Here is a 21,833-nt window from a genome sequence, read left to right as displayed (position 1 = left end):
AACTGACTCTAACTCCAGTTCCAAGGGATCTGATGCCCTCTCTGTCTTCTGTAGATGCAGGTACTTCATGGAAATGGTACACTTAAATACATGCAGACAAACACTCATATATATAAAATTAAAAAATAAGTCTTTAAAAAATTAAAAAGGTCAGGCATTCAGGGATAAGCTCAGAATACTCCTGGCTGAATAGGGAAAACCAGGCCCAGGCTGGCTACTGGGTAAAAAACAACTCTAAGTCTCCTCTGGGCTCTCATTTTTGAGCAGTGGTCTGTGTTGCAGAGAGTACAGCCTATCTTCCTCTTCACTGTTCATAGTCACCCCTATTCACACACATACTCCGTGTTCACTTTTGTTGGATATTTCTCCTCCATAGATGACCAGGAGAATCTACAGCAGACCAACCATCATCCCAAGATGGCCTCCCACAGATTTCTCTAGACGGTATGCAATACTCACCACCAGATTCATACAAAAAAAAGTTCCCAGTACCTGTTTCCAGGCCCACACAGGCCTGGACAGATGTTATCTGAAAAATCATGAGGAAAAACTAGTTGACTGGCCTGAATTCAGACACCAGTGCCATCCAATGTGGCTGATGCTCTTGCCTTGGGTTCTAGTACAATGAGGGAATAACACTGTGAGGAGACACCTCATCCTCTCAGGGACATAGTATGCAATCAAAAGAAACATGCAATTGAAGAAAATGGTTGCTTCCTCTTAGCAAGCCTCTTGCCCTCCCCAGTAGCTACATGGTTGCCAGGGGCTGAGCTATCTTTGGCAGCTCCCCAGGGCAGAAGAGGAGCCAGGCGCCTCTAAGTTTACTGTTTGAATTATTCATGTGTTATTAATAGCAGCAGAGATAATGATAGGAAGGTAGTAATCATGACACCATGATAGAGGACCATCCCAAGAGAAGGAGGAAGAGTTAGGCAAGTCCGCTGAGTGGTGTGCTGAGTCATGTCTCCTGTACTCTTCTCCACAGAGGGGTTCAAGGGCGGAATGCTGGAGTCTACCTCTAGATAATTCCTTCCCATAGCTCGAGCTCTGTGGCTTCTGGGAATTTTTTTTGTCACAGCATAGTGACAACAGCATGACCAGAAAAACTAATTCCAATCAAATATCCTCCTCTTGTCAGGAGATGACCTTCACCAAATGTCAGGTAGATAAGATCTAAGAATGGAAGGGAAGCTTGAGCTTCAGAGAGGATTAAATGAGCCAATGAGTTGAGCTAAGGGTTTGGAAGGCAGTCACTGTTCAGCAGTAGCAGAGAGGTGAATCTGTCTGTGCACCAGTGAAGACCCTTGCCACTGGTCTACACTACAAGAAGATGGACATCTGAGTTCTAACTAAATGTTGCTAGTTTTGAGTGAGTCTACCCTTCACCAGGGTGAAGTCTATCCTATCAAATCTTTTGTAATTTATTGGAAGATAGTTCTAATCAGACCATTCTAGAAGTGTCTCTTTCTAAGCACATGGGCTTTTCTGTTGATTTCCAACTTATTATTTTCTGATTTGTTATGAATTTTCATCTTTTGCTTCAACCTGACAGGCAAAGAAGGAGTCAGTATCAAACACTTCTGGGGAGATCTTCTAATTTCTGAAAGGTTGACCAGTGTGTGAAAGAAGAGTTTTGCCTGCTATGGTGCCCACATTAACTATAGTTGCATTTCTCAGAGGCCCAGAAAGTCTCCTACTCACATGCTAAAGGAGATGTGGCCACACAGCCCTCATGGGGTTGGAGCAAGAACAAATATAGTAACTCAACGATTGATCCTAACAGCATGCGGTGTTCCAGATGAGCTGGATATGATACAGATGTACCCAGAAAGGTCCTGTTTGGGAATCTACTTCGCTCCAAATTTCCTTGATTATAATTTTCCAAGGCAGGTGTCCTAGTTTGCTTTCTATTGCTGTAAAAAAGCACCATGGAGACGGAAGGCTTTTCTTTCAACTTAAAGCTAACAGTTGATCATGAAGGGATGTCAGGACAGGAACTCAAGGTGGAAACCTGAAGGCAGAAACTGAAGCAGAGGCCATGGAAAAGCACTGCTTACTGGCCTGTTTTCAGGACCACATACCCAGGGCCAAAACTGCCAACAGTAGGCTGATCCCTCCTGTGTCAACTATTAGTGAAAAAAAATGCCTCACATAATTACCTACAGACCGATCTAATGCAAACATCTTCTCCATTGAAATTCCATCTTCCAAGATGACCCCAGCTTGTATCAAGTTGACAAAAATACTAACTAGCATATAAGTTATGAAATACACTATGTAGGTATGTGTGACAGTTAGTGTTACCTGTCTGTTTGAGAGAATCTTGAATCATCTAGGAGGGAATACTCCTAGCATACCTGTAAGGGATTAAGATCAAACTTTTGAGAATATCTATGAGGTATTGACTTGATGACAAGAATTATGTTGGAAGACCATCTTAATTGTGTGGGTAGAACCATTCCCTGGGTAGGAATCATAGACTGTATAAAATAAAGTAGAGGAACTTAGCACCAGTATGTCCACATGCATTCCTTGCTCTCTTCTTGAAATTGAAGATATAAATTCCTGCTGCCTTGCCTTCCCTCCCATGATGGACCACACTTTGAGGTCATTAAGTTGCTTTGTGAAGGTATTTTATCACAACAGCTGCTTCCTGTGTCCATTGCTATGCTAGCCCACCTAAGAGCTCTCAGGTGATTCTCTCATCTCAGTTTCTTATCTCATCACAGGAGGGCTGACATTATAGATAGACTCCATCACAAACAGTGTTTCATTTGGGTTGTGGAGATCTGAACTCAGACTGTCAGGCTATTGGCAAACATTTTCACCCACTGTGCCATCTCCTAGCCCTGGGCTATAAAATACTTTTGATAAGACATTTTAACAACTCTCTAAGGAGATTTTGAGCCAAGGGCTTAAACATTTTATCTCTACCTCTAGTATTCACATACCAAAGACTAGAAAAAGGTGAGCAGGAATCTTTAAAAATTTGTTCAGATTTTGAACCAGAGCATTTGAAAAGCTCTGACATGGCTAGGAAAGAAATCACTAGAAAATCATTAGTCTTCAAAGGAAATAGTATTATGGGAGTCTTATTCACATTGTGTTGGGTTTTCCTGAAGGAGGTCAGAAAGCTGGGCACTGGTTAAATAAAATGATCCAAGGGAACTGAAATGCCCCCCATGGGCTCATACATGGTCCCCATTTGGGGGTGTTGTTTTGAGGAGGGTCTCAACCTTTTTTGAGGTGAGGCCTAACAGGTGGAAGTGGACCACTAGGAATGAAACTTGAAAAGTGATACACTGGCTCAATTGCGAAAGACAGTTATGGAGATGCATAGAAAGATTTCCACATCATAACTACACCTAGGGGCTGGGAAATATGAGCTCACATCATTGTGAGAGTCTGATCTGGGTGTTTCCAGCTCTCAGTACAGATAGTCAATGTCAGACTGACCTTTTGTGGACTTGATATGTACCAAATGACAGGGTCCCATGACTACAGAGAGTGTACTGATGGAGGCCTCTCTCCAAAAGTATTTTAAAGCTTTGTTTTAGATTGCTTTTCCTATTGCTGTGATAAACATCATAAGTAAAGCAACTTATGGAGGAAAGGGTTTGTTTCAACTTGTTCTTTCAGGTCACAGTCCTTCACTGAGGGAAGGAACTCAAGGCAAAAACCTGTGGCAAAGACTATGAAGAATGCTGCTTACTGGCTAGCTCTTAGACTCATGCTCAGATACCTTCCTTATACAACCCAGGCCCACCTGCCTAGGGATGGTATTGCCTGCAGTGGGCTGAGTCCTCCTGCATCAAGTGGCAATCAAGACAATGGTCCTAGACATGTCCAGAGGATAATCTGATGACAGCAATTTTTCAATTAGGATCCCATCTTTCCATATATGTCAAGCTGACAACCAAGATAAATCATCACAAGTTTCCTACAGTGGTCAGTGCGTCAACAGAATGGAAACCACATCCTAGACTTTCCTCACTCTTTCTACCCTCTGATTCTATAATCAAAGGTGTTGCTTGCTTGGTTTTTTTCTTTCTTTCCATGAATGTTTACTTGGAATTTTCTAGAAAGAAGGCATATCAGAAACTGTGTGAGCAGCATGGTGAAGAATGAGTTGTGTATAACTCATAAAGAGCAATGAACCCAGTAGAAACTGGGTTTACTTGCAATTTAGAATCAGCCAAAGATTTTGAATCCTAGAGTGGCCATGTGTGTAGGAGTATAAACTAGTCTTCCATTAAGCCTTTTGATATGGAAGAATTATACTTCTTTAGAAATACTTCACAGGCTGTTTCTAAGACACTACCAGTTGAGGGGTTTAGGGAGCCCACTCCAGTTTGTGTTTCAGGGCATTATACCCTCCACTTCCTAATTCTATTGTATTGTCTTTCTCAGACAGCCTTCTGCTCTGTAAATCCACGGATCCTTCAACAATGACTCACTTAAATTGATTCTCCAATTCATCAGCCATGTATCTAAGAGATTCCTATGGTAACAGTGAATAAGCCACTTTAAGAAGAAGCAGGGAGTGCGGAGTAATTACGAGTGTTCAGACAGACTGCAGGAACAGCCAGGAGACTTCTGGAATTACTCTGGGTACCATCTACTCCCTCTTCCTCTCTTCCAACTTGTATTTACAACTTTTCCTAGGCTAGAAATAGCCTGGGCTTTCTCCAAGCTTGGAACAAGGTCTCCAGCAATGGATCAATTAGCTCTTCTCTCTGGTCATTCCTTTGAAATAGCTTGCTCGTGGCCAGCTTCTTGGCTACTGACTTAATGCAGGTTTGGCCTTGATCCTGTTATCAGCCTTATATAGATAGATATGTACATCGATATATTACAAATATATCTCTGCAGCTTTCCACAAGAATAAAGGTATTAAAGTAGGAGTAAGCCATCCTCCCAGAAAAGTCACTATGTTTTATTTTCCTCCATCAGGATTTTCAAGATCCAAGGAAATGACTGGGAAACAATGTGTGATATAGACGACATCCTCTGACTTCCTCTTCTCCATCGGACACTCCATTCTCCATCAGCAACTCTCACTTTCTCAAGGGTAGCTGTGACGTTTCTAGGGGGACACTTGTAAATTGAGGACTTCCTGTAGTCACAGGAGTAAAGCTGTCTCGGTGGCTTTGATCTTGTATTTATCCTCTGGAGTCTTATCATCTTAAGACAATCTCTTGTGCACAGTGAATGGTGGTTATAATCTATGTATGCAATGAACTCTTATGAATACATGCAGGCAACATATGTGGGGACAGACCATGAGTACAATGACTTTGCAACTGAGCATAGAACAAAGCAGGCATGCAATTTAATTTGTATGCATAAGCTTATGACTTCATGGAGTGGAATATTGAGAAAAGTGCTTCCAGGTCTAGGATTGATTAATGATGTCTGCCCTGGGGAAAGTCTAGAAAGTACCTGTACCTGAGTCATTTGTCCTCACACAAAGGCCTATTGTAACCTTTGATAATAATTTCTGACATTTCTTTAGTTTGAGAGATGAGCTTGGCAGAAACATCAGAAATAAGAAGCCATCTAGTTCCTCCGGTAACAGCTGGAGTAACTGCTTTGGCATTAACAACTCACCCATTTATAGTGAGGACAACACCTCAGCCCAACATTGCAAATTCCATCTTACATGCTCTGGAACCCCTTGAAAATATATGAATGAACCATTCCTTGCTCTTTCAATTGAAACTTCAGATTCTCAAACCTAATGTTCCAGAGCTCGGAGTTTGCCCCAGCTCCTGGTCTATAGAAACAAAACCTCTCTGATGCTTGTCCTCAGTCCTGAGATGATGCAGCTAAAAATTTTCAGTTAAAGGTGAAACCCCACTGAAGAGTCCTGAGAAGAGGTTTCCACTTTTAGATGAGGTAAACCAAGATAGATGAGGTAAGACAAGGAAGGGAATCATACGTTAGCTGCTCATCCCTGTACATCTCACCAACTGAAGGCAGCTTGACAGATGGGGGCATCCTATCTTATCCATCACTCTGAATCTCTGATGGGGTATTAGGATGTTGAGGCAGGCAGGTGAATTTCCTTTTTTAGAGGTTAGTGTAATTACACTTGCTCTTTGAAAGCTGGGCCAAAAGGCTGGGCCTTGGTGTCCAGGAGGATACTCTGTGGAGCAGGAAAGATGATTCTGGGCCCATGCAATGGGATAACACAGCACTATGGCTGAACTCAACAAGGGGTTTCATGCCATGATGCTTCTCAGGCAGCCAGCTCAGCAGGAAATAGACAATGGTTCCCTTGGGCAGTCAACTAAGATCGGAGTGACAGAATTCAATTCTGCTGACACTCAGCTCATCAGAAATCAGAGATAGTGGGTGCAAATGCTTAGGAAGTCAGAGGCTATTGGTGTCCCATTTTGCCTCCAGGAATATGGAACTAGTCGATAGACAACTGTACAACTCTAACTCTGAGAGACTTTGCTGTTCACATTATTCAGGAAGTTAGTAGAAGCCCTAAATCTATGATGGAGCAAGGTGAAAAATAGATAACCATATGATACCATCATAGCTTGACTATGATTGGCCTCAGGAGTGTCCACCAATTCTCAATATTCTCGTGTGGATCTGACCCAGATTACTGTGGCTGTACCCCACTGGTGACTCAAATGCTATTGGCTTCCTCCCTTCTTGTTTGTTTTCTAGAATCCCCAGAATAGTTCTAGTCACAACATTTCACATAAAATTTTTATATCTTTTCCTTACTTCTCAGGGCATCCAGTTTTAGTCACCTGTTTATAGTTTTAAATTTGGATTTAGGCTCAAATGCCAGCATCTTACTAAAGCAAGCAAAAGATTTTTTTTTAAATCAAGATACACCTTTTTAAACAGCTGGCATTATGCAATAAACACCTTTATTTCCCCCTCTTGCCTTTCTGCTTCTTCTTTCCTGTGGAATTGGAAGCAACAAAGCCTAAATGGTTTTGTCCATGAAAGGTCACATCTATCAATGGTGTAAAGTAGAGATTGGAGTTATTTATGCATGAGGAGAAAGGCCCAAGGATCGTAAGGCAGGGGTAGAGTTGGGAGTCTACAGACACCGATACAAATCACACCAGGATAGAAATGAAACACTGGGGCTCAGAAGTAGTCGCATATGGCTCAGTTGCTTGAGGCCTGGCTGTCAGCATGATGGCATACACAATGGAGGGAAAGACAAAAGTAACATTTGGTGTGGATGCTGTGTGTATGTGCTAGGACAGGAGATGACTTGTGACTGGCTTCTGAGCCACACAACTGCCATACTGGAGAGTGCAGCTGTGCCCATTACAAAAGGATTGTCCCAGCTGAGCATGTTGGCATTTCATCATGGAGGGGTGGAGAGGGTCAGAGGATCCTTACCTGATCATCCAGTCTCTTCCTTCCACCTTCTGTAAACAATGCTGCCTTGATTTCTCATGGTCTCAGAGAGGCTGGGGAACATGGTAGAGGGGGAGGCTCCTATGTGACTAGGAGGATACACTCACCCTCGCTGAGTAAAAGCTTTCCAGGTGAGGTCTGTTGGTGAAAGAGTATCCCCAACTCTTTAAATAAACCCTTACCCATGCTCTGTAAAGAAGCCCAATAACGTCATTCATTCCTCAGAGTAAACTTTGGCAGAATTGTGCCTTTGTTTGCTGTTAGGACATTAGCACAAGAGGTAGACTTATTTATGATTCTCCCTGGGGAGGGAGTTTAACAACAAGATGGTTTGAGGCAGAGAGCTTGGACTTCCTAGAAAACAGACCATGAAGCACAGTCTCATTGTGCTGACACTGTATTGAGGAGTGCAGTCTCAGACAGTGGTATAGGGGGAGCACTCCTCCAGGGCCTCTGCATCAGATCCTGACTCCAGGTTTCCTGCCCTGATTTCCCTTAGTGATAGAGTGTAATGTAGAAGTATAAAATACAATAAACCTTTTCTTCCCCATGTTTTGTTTTGCCATGATGTTTCTTTAGTTAGAAACCTAACTAAGGCAACAACTTAGATAAAATGCCAAGCAAAGTCCAAAAGCACAATTAAAAACATGTTCAAAGAGTCCAATAAATTCAAAAACACCCACACAAACTTAAAGATAATATGAATGAACCAACAGAAGCCCAAAGAAACACAAGCAAGCAACTGAGTAAAATAAAAGGCTAAAACAAGAAATGAAATCAGAATTCACGCTTTAGAAATACTGAAAAAAATTCAATCTGAAATGAAGCTGGATGTAAAAATTTCAGTGATTCAAACAAAAAGCTTAGCAGAAAGCAACATCAACAGAAGATAAAATAATAGGACCCAAGGGCAAGGTAGAAGGATTGGATCATCAAAAGAAAATGATAAACAAACATTTACAGGTGAAAGGGAAATAAAATATGATACATACAGAGAAATTTTAGTTAGTTGTCAAAATAAAATCATGAAATTTAATCTAAAGAAAATGATAAATAAAAAGGCCTCATAAACAAAATATGCAGTATCTTTGGATATATATATCCAAAGATTATATATATATAATATATATATATATATATATATATATATATTATATATATATATATATATATTCTATGAATAACAGAAATTGAGCAAAGAAAATTCTAAGTCAAAGTGCTAGAGGCAGCTTGGTGCTGGCATAAAAGTGCAGGCAGAGATTAAGAGAATAGAATAGGGGATTGAGATACAAGTCTACACAACTTAGCCATCTGATTTTGCCAGATATCTGCATTATACATTGTAGAAAATACAGCATCTTCAATGATAGGTTTAGAGAAGTGTCTGTTTGTGTATAGATGAGTGAGACTACATCCTTAGCTCTTACCCGGAACAAAAGTTAATTCTAAATGGGATCATGGACCCCAGGATCTGAAACTGCTAGAAAAACGAGTATTGCTCTATAAGGCACAAGTATATCCAGGGACTTTTAAACAGGATTCTGGTCACTCATAAAACTAGACCAACAGCTGACTTATGGGTCTTCATCAAACGAAAAAAAAAAACTTCTAGGCAGGAAAAAAAACCCTGTCAAACAAGTGAAAAAGCAACATAGAATTGGAAAATATCTTTGCCCAGTTATTCATCAAAACAGGATTAATACCTAGAATACCCCACATCTTTAAAAAAAAAAAAAAAAAAGAACAACTTAACCAAAAATGGGTCATAGATCTTCACATAGAATGAGAGATTGAAAGAGGGCAAGGGAAGCAAGCTAACAAACACCTTTAAAAGTAGTCAAACAGCTGGGCAGAGTGGTTCCTATCTTTAATCTCAGATGGATCCCTGTGAGTTTGAAGCCAGCCTGGTTTACGTAGTGTAGTGAGTTCCAGACCAGGTAGGGGCTACATAGTAAGATCTTGTCATAAATATGGTAAAAATAAAAACAAAAACTAAACAACATAATTCTATCAGGGGATACAAGTTAAAAGTACTTTGAGATTCCATCTCAACCCAGTCAGAATGGCTGTCATCAAAACCTAAATGACAACAAACACTGATGAGAACGAGAGGAAAGGAATGCTTATTTGTTCTCAGTGGGGCTGCAAACTCCTGCAGTCATTATAGAGATCAGTGTGCAGTTTCCTCATAAAAACTAGAAATATATCTACTGTGAGACCTAGTTCTACCACTCAGAGCATGCGCCCTAAAAGTCCCACATCTTACTTCAGATATTCTTGCTCATCCATGTTTATTCCTGCTTTATCCAACATACCTAGGAATCAGTCCAGATATCCACCAAGAGCTAAAGGTAAAATGAAAACATGATACATACAGAGGAATTTTATTTAGATGTAAAAATAAAATTATGAACCTTGTAGGTACAAGACGGGACTGGAAAGGGTTATACTGAGTGAGGTGACCCACATGGAGACAGGCAAATTCTTGTGTTCTCACTCATTTGTGGATCTTAGCTTCTGATCTTCAGATGTGTGGGTTTAACTTGGAATACCTTTAGAAGCCAGGGGACCAGAGCAGGGTCACTGGGGTAAAGGAGATAACAAAACAGAGATGGGGTTTACTGGGAGTGAACAAAGATAGGAAGCTGGGAGAGGCAAGAAGGGGAAGGGAGTGGAATTGATCTACCACTTGTTACGTCTAATAGAGACTGAAAACTAGCAGGGTGATAGCCTGTATGGATAATTAATGCTGTACCTAATACTCAGGAATTATTAAACAAAAATCCCGGTGACAAGTGGGAATACTTCCTTCTGTGTCAACCAGGGAAGCCCCAGAGGCTCCCCTGCAAAAACAAACAACAACAACAAACAAACAAAACAAAACAAAAACAAAACAAAAAAAAAACAGGCTCCTGCTATTCCTCTTGGTTGAAATTATCGAAGGGTAAATTTAATAAAAGATTAAAAGAGAATTCTAAAAAGATGTTAAAGTTATCAAGTATCAGTGAGAGTGCAGAAGCAAGTGAATATTTTCTCACACATTAGGAAGCCCTCTGCCAGTATCCAATAAAGTCCAGTGTATGCCCATCCATTACTTTCTGAGATGTCTGCCTGATGGAAATACATACTTACATCCACCACAGCTTTTGGATGAAGAATTTCAAAAGCAGCAAAATTTGTATTAGGTAGACCTACAAAGTAGGCAAATGTCCATCCAACAGAGAAGAGATTTGTATATATCCACTGTAGATCACAACGCAAGTGAATATAGATGACAAGTCTAGATGAATCTCACCAACATTACACTTATCTAATAAAGTCAGGCTCAGGAGGATTCATGATTAAACTCTCACAAAGAATGTGAGCAGGAAACATAACCAGTATGATGAAAGTCGGGATAGCTCACAGCCTTGGGGTAGAAGCTAAAAAAAGGATACAAGATGGCATCTTGGGAGAAGCATAGAATGTGTTGGTCTGTTTATAAAACTCCATCAAGCTCTAGACTGTTTATTTATATGCTTTCCCATTGTTGTGAGTGACTGTCCTCTGAGCCAAGCAACTATCATCGTGGGAACTTCAGCTGTTACTGCTTACCAAAGCTCATCCAAGCTAGGCTTGTTGACTATTTACACGCCTCCATGGAGGGTGAGGAGAGCCATGAGCCTTTCACTTAAACATTCAAGTGCTCCCTACCATTGTTGTATACAGCTCTGCCTTAAATTGCATGTGATATCAGAGAGGAGTTAGAAGGCTGTCTTAGTTAGATAAGGGTTGCTGTCACTGTGTTGTAACAACACGACCAAAAGCAACTTGCAGGAGGAGAGGGTTTATTCAGCTTTTACACCCATAGTATAGGCCATCACCAAAAAAAGTCAGAACCAGAACTCAAAACAGAGCAGAAACCTGGAGGCAGGAGCTGATGCTTGGACTGGTGATGCTTACTGCTTTGCTCCTCATGGCTTGCTAAGCCCGATTTCTTACAAAACCCAGGACCACCAGGGGAACCCTACCACAATGCAATGGGCCTTCCTACATCAATGTAATTAAGAAAATATCCTATAGGCTTACTGAAGTAAGAACTTATTAAGGTTCTTAACTGAGGTTCCCTCCTCACAGATGACTATCCAACATCAAGTTCACATAAAACTAGTCAGAATAAGTATAAAGGCTAGGAAAGTTAATGGAAGTAATATCATCTTTGGAACTAGGAGGAAGCTCTCATAACTGCTGGTTAAAATGCTTTTCAGGTACAGCCTGTAGGAGAAACACTCACACCCCTGTAATCAACCTCTTACCAATTCTTTGTAAGGAAGCCCAATACATTCATTGGTTCCCTAGAGTAAACTTGTGTGCAGTCATTCCTCAGTTTGTTGTTGGGACTCTAGGAGAAGGCCCAAACATCGCTTACATCTCCATCTGGGAACGGATTTCAGTATGGTTATGTAAGAGTTCAAAAACCAGGAGGTAAATTATTTTTAAATGTCTAAGATGGAGGCTGAAGAGGTGGCTTTAGTCAAGAGCATTTACTGCTCACTAAGACTCTAGCACCAACATGATGGCCCACACAATCTTCTGTTGTTCCCCGTTCTAGGTGATCTGATGGATCTGATGCCCTCTTCTGGCCTCTATGGGCACTGCATACACTTGGTACACTTGTGTATATGTAGAAAAAGCACTCATATGCAAAATATCAATTGATCAATCTTTTAAAAGGTCTAGACTCATGCTTTGGCATTACATTCAGCACTGAAACACATTAGCAAACCTCTTGAGTTTTAGATAACAGCAGGACTCAGGTGTTAGGTGGAGTCCACAAGAGAAGCAAAGCAGGTGATGGTGAGGTCGTAGCTTTGTGTCTAATGTCTCCTTGAATTTAGGGTTTCCTGTGACTACACTTGTGGATCAGGCTTCATGCATGGTAGTTGGGAAGGGTGAAGATACACTTCTGCATGCAGTCGCTGTCCATTAGATGAGCCTGGCAAAGGTCCAGGCAATTCGCTACCAAGGGAGACAGTTTTAGCTCACAACTGTTGTCCCCAAGGAGAAAACAAAAACAAACAAAAACTGGAGGCCAATTATTTCATTGTTTCTTTTCTTCTTGGCAGCTTCAGAAGTGGTGTGGGGACACTTGTTTCTTGTAAGGGACCACATGACCAACAGTGTAGTCTCAGGAACATGCCAACATTTCAGGTAGCTGAGCAAAGGATAAACACACAGCAGGATTCAATCAGAACTATGGCCCAGAATTCTTATGTAGCATATAGATGGTGCTTTCTCTACCCCATCATCTTCAGGCTCACAGCTGCTTGTAACTCTGGCTGTGTGGTACCTTACATTGTCTTCTGAACACCATAGGCATCTGCATACATGGGCGTATTCCTGTACACACGCAATTAAAAAAGCAACATTTAAAGGAAATTAAAATCAAATAAAATGTGAAGATTCCCTTTACCTGTCCCTATGGGGGATCTGCAAACACCCCAGACAGCAGAGTAGTGGTCCACAGGATGCAGAAGGCATTTGGGCTCAACACATCTCTGTATAGGAATTGACTACAAGTAGATTATTTTAGACATATTTAAGCACAGCATAACTTATTGAAATTTTTCTGGTAATAATTCAATCCCATGTGCATAACAAAGCTTAAGACATGACTACATCAAAACTTTTTTTTTATAAAGTACTTGTGACAGCTTCCACAATGGTGGGTTCTTTAGATTAACTGAGAAAAACAAGCTTATGATAAGAGTCCGGGGAAGGATCCATTGTGGTCTCAGCCACACAGACAGTACTAAGGTCACCAGTCTATTAACTACATCTGCTCCAAGATGTAGAAAACATCTTGGGTAGAAAGCAGGTTATAAATCTCTCCCTTTAAAGAGACAGTTCTCTGTGTTTAACATTTCTGAATTCACTAGTGCTTATCTGTGACCACAAAGTCCCTCTGTGCCTCCCATATGTCCCGTCCTCATCACTTGGTAGGAGGGAGATATGGGGTCTGATGTTAGCCTTTTTAAATGCATTTTCTCCCATACAGATATGATTTTTATTTTATTATTTTAGATATTTCAGATATTATTTTATTCATGGGGTGGAAACATGCAGAATTCATTTTATAAAAATTGGTATTAGGAACCTAAACAGGGTAGCTTTACCTTACCATCAAGGTGGTCAGCTAGGCTGTTTTCTGGAATAACACAAGATTTGTAAAACTTCCACATGGTGGAAGAGGGGGCAGCTGAGTCCAGAGGGAGAGTATCACCCACCCAAAGACACAGAAAAAGTAAGAGTGTGGAACTCAGAGTAGGAAAGAGAACACTGGGGAGGACTGAGACATTGAGCTGACTCAACACATCCAGGAAAGGTATCCAACTCTCCATGTTTGAACTTCTCCACTCTGTTCATCGGGGAGGTCATTTCTAACCAACTCAGCTACTGGAAAGATCAAACGAACCAGAGACTCTTTAACAAGCAAGAGAAAAGTCTCACAAACTACAGCTTCTTTCAGGGAAGAGACCATATTTATTTGAGGGAAACTAAAATCTCTGAAAAGCTTCTTAGCAGCCCAGGATCCCAGGGTAAGTGGTTTTCTTGGAGGTGATTTTAGAAGCTCAGGAGAACATCTTAGGTCAAGAGGAAATACTTCAAAGGCTTTGCGTATTGGTGGCAATGGAAAGAGGAAAGAGGAGAGATGGCAAACAATACGTTTACTAACAATTACTAACTAAAGTTTCTAACAATACCAGGATGGCTAAACACATTAAGAAAAGGGATGTGATAGCATTTTCAAATATGGCTTTGTAAATAATATTTGATGACATCCAACATGCCAAGTAAATTAACATGAACTATAAATATATGCATAAGGAATGGGGAGAAACAACATCAGATCATTCAAAGTGTTAGTCTGCAAGTAGTGGGCTTACAGGTGAACTTAAATGTTCTTTCATACAAAAATCTAAAAAAAAAAAAATGTGGAGCTCTGGATTGCATGCCTGGCACTGGAAAAAATATTTTAAAAATCTTAATGTTCAATGCAAAACATAGAAGTTTCAATCACATTAAATAAACAACCAAAAAAATACACACAGTTTACAACTATACTGACAGTCAATGCAATATCTTTTCCTGAGGTGAATGAACAAACATCTACTCATTCCAGACAGTGTACCAATGAAAAACCAAAGTAATACTTTCATCTAGTTATTGTCAAGCAATACATTTATTGGGGTTACTTCTTTTGAGATAGGATCTCACTACATTGTAACCCTGGTTGCCCTAGAACTTCCTGTGTAGACCAGGTTGGCTTCGACCTCACAGATATCTGTATGCCCCCGTCTCTTGAGTGCTATGACTATAGTTGTGTGACACCGTGCCTGGCTTACTGGGATTATTTACAGGAGAATGACTGAGACGCCACTTAACAGAACTGTGGATGACTCTCCAACAGCTGCACCCCTGAAACATCTCATCCCAGCCTGGCAACTTCACCATAGCTGTGTAGACAGAGTCCTTCAGCTAATCTTTAGCTTCCCATTTAACCCATGAGACCACAGGCAGCTGGGCAGGAGCACATGCAGCTATAAGCATGATACAGGAAGAGGCGTCTCAGGTGTAGATGTAACGACCTTCCCGAACTCTCCTTCCATGAGGGAGTCATCAACAGGCCTGACCTTGTTGAAGGGCTCCTCTGAGTAGTCACAGCTGCTCTGATAAAAATAGTAATGTCTGTTACTGCTCTGAGGACAGTGTTATACAACACAGCGGTACCAACAGCATTTTAAAATACCTACAGGTTTTAAATTGTAAAATTCCATTTCTTAAGTTTGAAAGTTTTCCAGTGGTCCATTTGAAGGTAGACATTGGACTCCATCAAACTTTGTGATGGCAAGTCAACTCCCCAATGCTCTTAGAACTATGTTCTCAAAAGGCAATGTTTCTCATCACACACACACACACAGAGAGAGAGAGAGAGAGAGAGAGAGCGAGAGAGAGAGAGAGAGAGAGAGAGCGCGCGGCAGTCACCAGAAAAATAATTATGGATGAATTGCAACGCTTAAGATAACTGTGGTACTTAATCTTGACAAAACCTTCACTGAATTCTGAATCACTTAAAAGATTGATAAAGAATGCCCCTGAGAATGTGAGGGCCTGTCTGAAGATCATTAGCTGAGGGGAGAAGACCTGCCCTGAGTGTGGTGGTATCATTCCCTATGCTGAAGAAGGGAACTAGTGAGCACAGCATGCTCAATCTCTGCTTCCTGGAAGAAGATAGCAAGCACAATAAATGCTAGCTAGCTTGCATTGCTCTGTTTCTTGGCCACAATAAATATGATAACGTGCTCTGTCACACCCTCCCTGTCCTGATGGACCAAAATTTCCAGGCTCAAGAGTCAAAATAAGTGTTCCCTTCTTTATATTGCCTGTGTCAGATAGTCTATAATATTGTTCTGATTTTGTTTTCCAGGCTTGGGATGGAACTCTAGGTCTTACCAAGCTATAGCCGTACCACTGAGTTACATCCTTAGAACCTTTCTCTCTCTCTCTCTCTCTCTCTCTCTCTCTCTCTCTCTCTCTCTCTTTCAACAAGGTTTTACTATGTAGGTCAGCCAGTTTTAAACTTACTACATTGCCCACATTGCCTCTACCTCATGATCTTTGTGCTTTAGCCTCATGATGAGTTTTAACACCCATAAACTGAAAATAAAATTAGGAAAGTTGTACCACTTATGTCCCCACTAACTGGATTTTGGATGGCTTGTTCCTGGCAAAAGTTAGCTATTTGGAAGAAGGCAATGAGGAAAGGGTTATCATCTAAACCCAGGCCTGGGCAGCTGGACCTATGCCTACAGAGTTATCCAGGATGGGCTTTAATCATGGCAAAGCTGTCCCCTCCAGGAGCTCATCACAGGAGCACAATTTCAGACTTTCCATCACCTATGTACCAGGCTGACATACTCCCAGGATAACATCGTGATTCATCCAGTTCTGTGCGTCTCCACAACAGGCCATTTATCTGAGCCTGGCCAGGTGGTGCGGGAATGATGGCTGGAGAAAGGGCTCCATTGTTCGATAATAATTTACAACAGCCTGGGAAAATATTTTCTATCTTGTAAAATAATGTTCTGCATGAACAGAGACACACACATCCTGGAAGAGGAAAGAAAAGAGAGAGAGACTTCTTACAGAAGTTAATCCACATAGGAAATCAATTTCATTCATGTAGATGTGTAGTGACATTAAATTCCCTGTAGTTATTTCCCAGACTCTGAAAGAACTTTCTGCCCAGGCCAAAAGCAGTTCTCCGTCATCTAAAATGACACCAGAACAGATCCTGCAATGAAGCTTTGGGTGCTACTGATACCTCATAGAAGGAATGGGGTGAGTGACAAAGAAAGGAGGAAGCTAAAACAAACAGACTCCACTTCTTACTTTCTGTTACCTTCCAGAAAGGCCACCAAATTATAATTTTATCAGTGTGTTGATGCACTGATGAAGCTTGTGTCTCCATATCACCCCAATAGCATTACAACATGAGGACCACAATGTCAATATACAAGCTTTTGGGGGTGATCAAAACCTAAACCATGGCAGAAAATGACCTCACCAAAGTATCAAGAGAGGAATGAGAAAACCAAAGAAGCAAAATACTGAGATAGGTTGAGTTCACAAGCAAGCTATTACTGTGGACAGCCAGGGCTCATTCCATTGGTGACATGACGGAAAGCACTGGGTAGCATTGCATCTGTGAGGCGAGGGATCTAAGTAGTATGTAGGAGTTAAGTAGTAGTTTATGGGAAACAGGAAAAATGCAATTGACTCTGGAGACGTTGTGGGATGTACTTCAGATCTCTGAGAGAAAGGAAGCTGCTACAGAAGAACTGTAGAAGACTGTTCTAAGGGGCTTTTTCTCTCTGGCCCTTGTGTCTGCTGAGTGTTCAGAATGGAACATCCTTATATGATAGAAAAGCCAAGAGTTATCTGTGTTCGAAGTAAGAAGTCTTCGGTTTACACATAAACAGTGAGTGCTAGGGGAAGGGACAGGCAAAGTTCTGATAAAGCCTTTAATAAGCCCCTTTAAACCTATAAAGCAGTGACCCATTTCACCTAGAGGAAACTGGAAGTCATTGTGCCTATTTATCCTATGTTTTGTAATCAAGAAACATTTTTCTCCAAGAAACACGTTCAATGTATCCACCCCCTCTGGTTTCTGTCCACTGGGAAAATCAAATGAAATTGAAATCAGGATACCTGGCTTCAATCACCTCATTCTTCCCAGCCCTGCTTCAGCTGAAAAGCAGAGACTTGGATCACCATCCACTGAGGCAGCTGTCAAATCCACTAAGGGAAAACACCCATCAATCAAATTAATTGCTATTTTTTTTAAAGACTGTTTTATAGGCGGAGATCTCTCAGATGCAGATTCTGAAAATAAGAATTTAGTAGCAAGTGCTTTTCTTGTAACACAAACCTCTAAGCTTTCTATCATGGCTTTAGATGGTCTCTTTAGCTACGGTGTTCATATATGATGAAGCAGAGCATTATGGAACATGCAATTAAAACAAGTGTCCCATCTCATGGTAGACAGGAAGTGAAGAGTGAGAGAGGACAATCACAGGATAAGACATACCTTCTAGAGATATGCCCAAGTGACCTACTTTCTTCAGTCATGCCCCTCTTAAGTTTCAACCACCTTCCCATAATGCTATCAGAATATGACCCCATGTGTACATGTGTACCTTGATGAAGTTATGGCCCTCATGGTCCAATACCGTCAGTAGCACTGTTAGCTGTTAGCGGGGCCTAACACCTAAAGGGTTTGGATTGGGTACTTTATATCCAGTGACTGGGGAGTGGGAACTTAAAAGATAGTTATCAGAGCAATGAGCTGGTTACTACTGTGGACAGCTGTGCTGGCTAGTTTTATGTCAACTTGACAGAAGCTAGAATTATCTAAAGGAAGAGAACTTCAACTGAGAAAATGCCAACTTCAACTGAGAAAATGCCATCATAAGATCCAGCTGTAGGGCATTCTTTTAATTAGTGATTGATGGAAGAGGGTCCAGACCATTGTGGGAGGTGCCACCCTTGGGCTGGTGGTCCTGGGTTTTATAAGAAAGTAGGCTGAGCAAGCTATGAGATGGAAGCCAGTAAGCAGCACCCATCTGTGGCCTCTGCATCAGCTCCTGCCTCCAGGTTTCTGCCCTACTTGAGTTCCCGTCCTAACTTTCTTTGAAAATGAACATTGATATGAAAGTGTAAGCCAAATAAATCCTTCCCCCACCCCCGACACACACAACTTGCTTTTTTTTTGTCATGAGGTTCCATCCAAGCAATAGTAACCCTAGCTAAAAGAACAACCAAAGCTTACGTTAATGGAAAGGTGCAGGCTATAATATGGAAAGCGCTGAGTGTATTGCATCCTGAAAGGTTAGGAATTGCAAGTTATTTTCCAAGTGTAAATCAGAGGCATGGGCTTAGATGGAGTCCACAGGGGCTGTGGGCAGGAGGGTGGACCAGTGGTGTTTGTTTGTGGAGGCAAGCAGCTGGAATCTGGAATGGTTTTTGGTTGTTATCTTTGTCTTGGATTTATGGATTCATCTAGGGCTGCTACTTAACTTAGAATCATCCCCTGTTCCTTTGGGAATGGTTCCATTGGCCATGTCTATGGTGTCACTGTCTCCCTGGTCTCAGAGCAGAAGTTCTCATCCTGTGGGTCATGACCCTTTTGGGAGATAAAAGACCTTTTCACAGGGGTCACCTATGACCGTTGGAAAACACAGGTATTTACACTGCAATTTATAACAGTAGCAAAATTGCAGTTATAATGTCACAATGAAAATAATGTTGTGGTTGGGCGTCTGTCAACGCAACGTGAGATGTGTTAAAGGGTAGCTGTGTTAGGAAGGTTGAGAACTCACTGCCTTAGAGACCAGTCACTCAAATATTCTTTCCCTTGAATCTGAAACACAAAGGCAGGAGAATTAAAGTCACTGTAAAGGAATGCTATGAGCATCCCGTTTACTTGAGCAAGCAGAACATAATCGCTCTCTTGCTTTCTCCTACAATCTGTTAGGTAAAGTGGGGGTCCCATGTCTGCCCTGCCACGCGGCTAGGGTCAGTGCTCAGGGAGACAGGACGAGGGACTCTGGAAGGTTGACTGTGCTCTCACCCCACACCCATGCTGGGTGGGAGTCTGGCTATGTGAAGCCACAGGGACTCCACTCTGGGGATGGGGGAGTGCAGTCTGAGGTCCTGGGGACCTGCTGGAGCTGTCTGGTGGTCCCCAGGCCTACAGGGCTGCTAGTGACTGTCTGTTTCCAGGCTCTTGGGCACCCAGGCACCACTGGAAGCTGTGGAAGAGCTGAGAATGAAGGGGAGGGGCCCTCGGGCTGGACTGGTCCACTACGGCCAAACGGGTGGAGAGAGCACTCAGCCTAGGTCCCTTGGGGATGAGAGTTCTTGGCTTGGCTTGGCTGCGTGTGGCTTGCTTGGATTGGTGGTGCTGTGGCTGGAATGAGAGGTCTTCTGCAGGAGATTAGACAGCGACTCTGTAGGCTAAGACCTTTCCTATAGTTCCCCATGAGGCTTTTATTGTCATGGTGGAAAGTAGATAACAGTACTCCAGTTTCTCTGAGCGAGCGCCTGAGGTTAAATACCTTTTACAGGGAGGAGTGTCAGGGAAGGAAAGCTTAATTGACTAAGCCCTGTGGGCCTTTAGGTACCTTATTAATATGGAGATCTGTCTTGAGGCTACTTGAAGTCCTCTAACTGTGGAGGGGTTAGGGAGCATTGCACTATGTGACTGAAAGACACAAATCTATGAAGGGCTGCAGCCTCAAATCAGGAGTCTGGAGTCTGGGGGTGTGGCAAAATGCCTACGGTCTCTTAGGGTCATATAGGGTCCCCCAGGGTCACCTGGGGTCCCTCAGGATCACCTGGGGTCACTGGGGTTTCCAGCCTGTGCTCAACTGGAAACCAGGCTGCCTTTCAAGATCCTACAACTGTCCACTATCCACAGCCCTGGCTGGTGAAATTCTCATGACAAACTTCTGGTTTTGCTAGTTTGTTTTCTATTGCTTACTATTGTCACTGTGTTAAGATGTTTTTTTGTTTTTGAGACAGGGTCTTACTTTGCTGGCCTAGAATTTGGAATGTAGACCACGCTGACCCCAAACTTACAGAGATCTATCTGCTTCTGATCCTCAAGAGCTGTAATTAAAGGCATGTGTCACCACACCCAGCTTAAGATGTATTTATATATGTACACTCAATCAAAAAACATTGACTACAATAGTAGTAGCCCATATTTTTTATTTTGCTTTTTTTATTTGTTGTTGTTTTGGTTTTTGTTATTTGTCAGATCAATGACACTGATTTAATGTCTATTCAGCCGGTGATCTCATACCAGTAGAGAGAAGCAGGTATCATTGTAAAACTGCAGATGTGTTCAGTATTGAAAAAAGAAAAGTCTGTCTATCCCATTGATCACAAGAAAACAAACATGTTTTCACATAGTTAGTTAAATTTTAATGGGAATGAAGCTGTCAATTCTGAGTGTTTGGTCTCTCCCTCTCCCCTTTTCCCTCTTCCTCTCCCCCCCCCAACCCCCCTGAAAAAAAAATCTGTTTGCCTTTCAAAAAAATATAAGCATTTAAGCTGTGAGTTAAGTAATCCTTTGGACAGCAGGCACCAATACCTCAGCATAGTAAATGTTTTTCAATCATCCACCTTGTTCATTATAGAAAAGTAAATTTACTTAGCCACTAAATACCACATGCTCACTTAGAAAACATTAAGGAATGTGATCAAGAGATTTTCTTCCTCGTGAAATAATCACCTCAAAGCTGCATAAACACCAAGTGCACATCTTCCAGGAGAACAGAAGCAGGAACTTGACAATTGCAGATTAAATTCCTCAGTCCCTTCTCAAAGCATCTGTAGCTTGTCTCCCAGCCTGCCTCTCACTCACATCGCCTTCCTGTGGGGAAAGCCCATGGCAGGGTGTGTGTTCAGACTTTGTCAGGAGGGTGTGGTTTGAGACTCAATGCTCATTTGATTAATACTGAGACACATGCAAAACAGAAAGAGCTCTAGGCTGGAGGTAAGAAAATCTGGTATCATTTTTCATGGCCAGACACTGTCTTGCTCTGTAAGTGGGTGGACCCTTCTCTCATGCCTCAGTTTCCTCCCTGTAAAAGATTCATCAGGGATTCTTTTAACTCCCATCCTGTAAGTTAATAAATAAACTTTGCTATAAAGGCTTGATATCTGAGTCTTGTTGAGTTTATAATATTTTATTTCACTTGAATAACAACAACAATGATAAGAATGATACTTCATATACACAGCCTAATCTAATTCTTATCCTGTTTTAGGAGATGCTTGCTAAGATGATGCCCAGGTTTGAGAATGGGAAACTGAAGTGCAGAATA

The 21,833-nt window shown here is 41.7% G+C and overlaps 1 long non-coding RNA gene across 3 annotated transcripts in view; it reads right to left on the bottom strand.

Annotated features, from left to right (window-relative positions):
* Positions 1-9,766: 9,766 nt before the first annotated feature.
* Positions 9,767-21,833, bottom strand: part of LOC143442008 (uncharacterized) — a 121,996-nt gene continuing 109,929 nt past the window's right edge. For 2 of the 3 annotated variants that reach the window (XR_013109864.1, XR_013109866.1), the window contains one exon: positions 9,768-12,777. This is a non-coding gene — a long non-coding RNA (uncharacterized LOC143442008). Of the gene's footprint in view, positions 12,778-21,833 lie in introns of all 3 variants that reach the window. The other variant, XR_013109865.1, reaches the window with a different exon arrangement.

This window comes from Arvicanthis niloticus, chromosome 1 (genome assembly GCF_011762505.2).
Source record: "Arvicanthis niloticus isolate mArvNil1 chromosome 1, mArvNil1.pat.X, whole genome shotgun sequence".
NCBI lineage: Eukaryota > Metazoa > Chordata > Mammalia > Rodentia > Muridae > Arvicanthis > Arvicanthis niloticus.
Note: the sequence above shows the minus strand (reverse complement) of the source record. Positions and strands in the feature narration are given on the sequence as shown.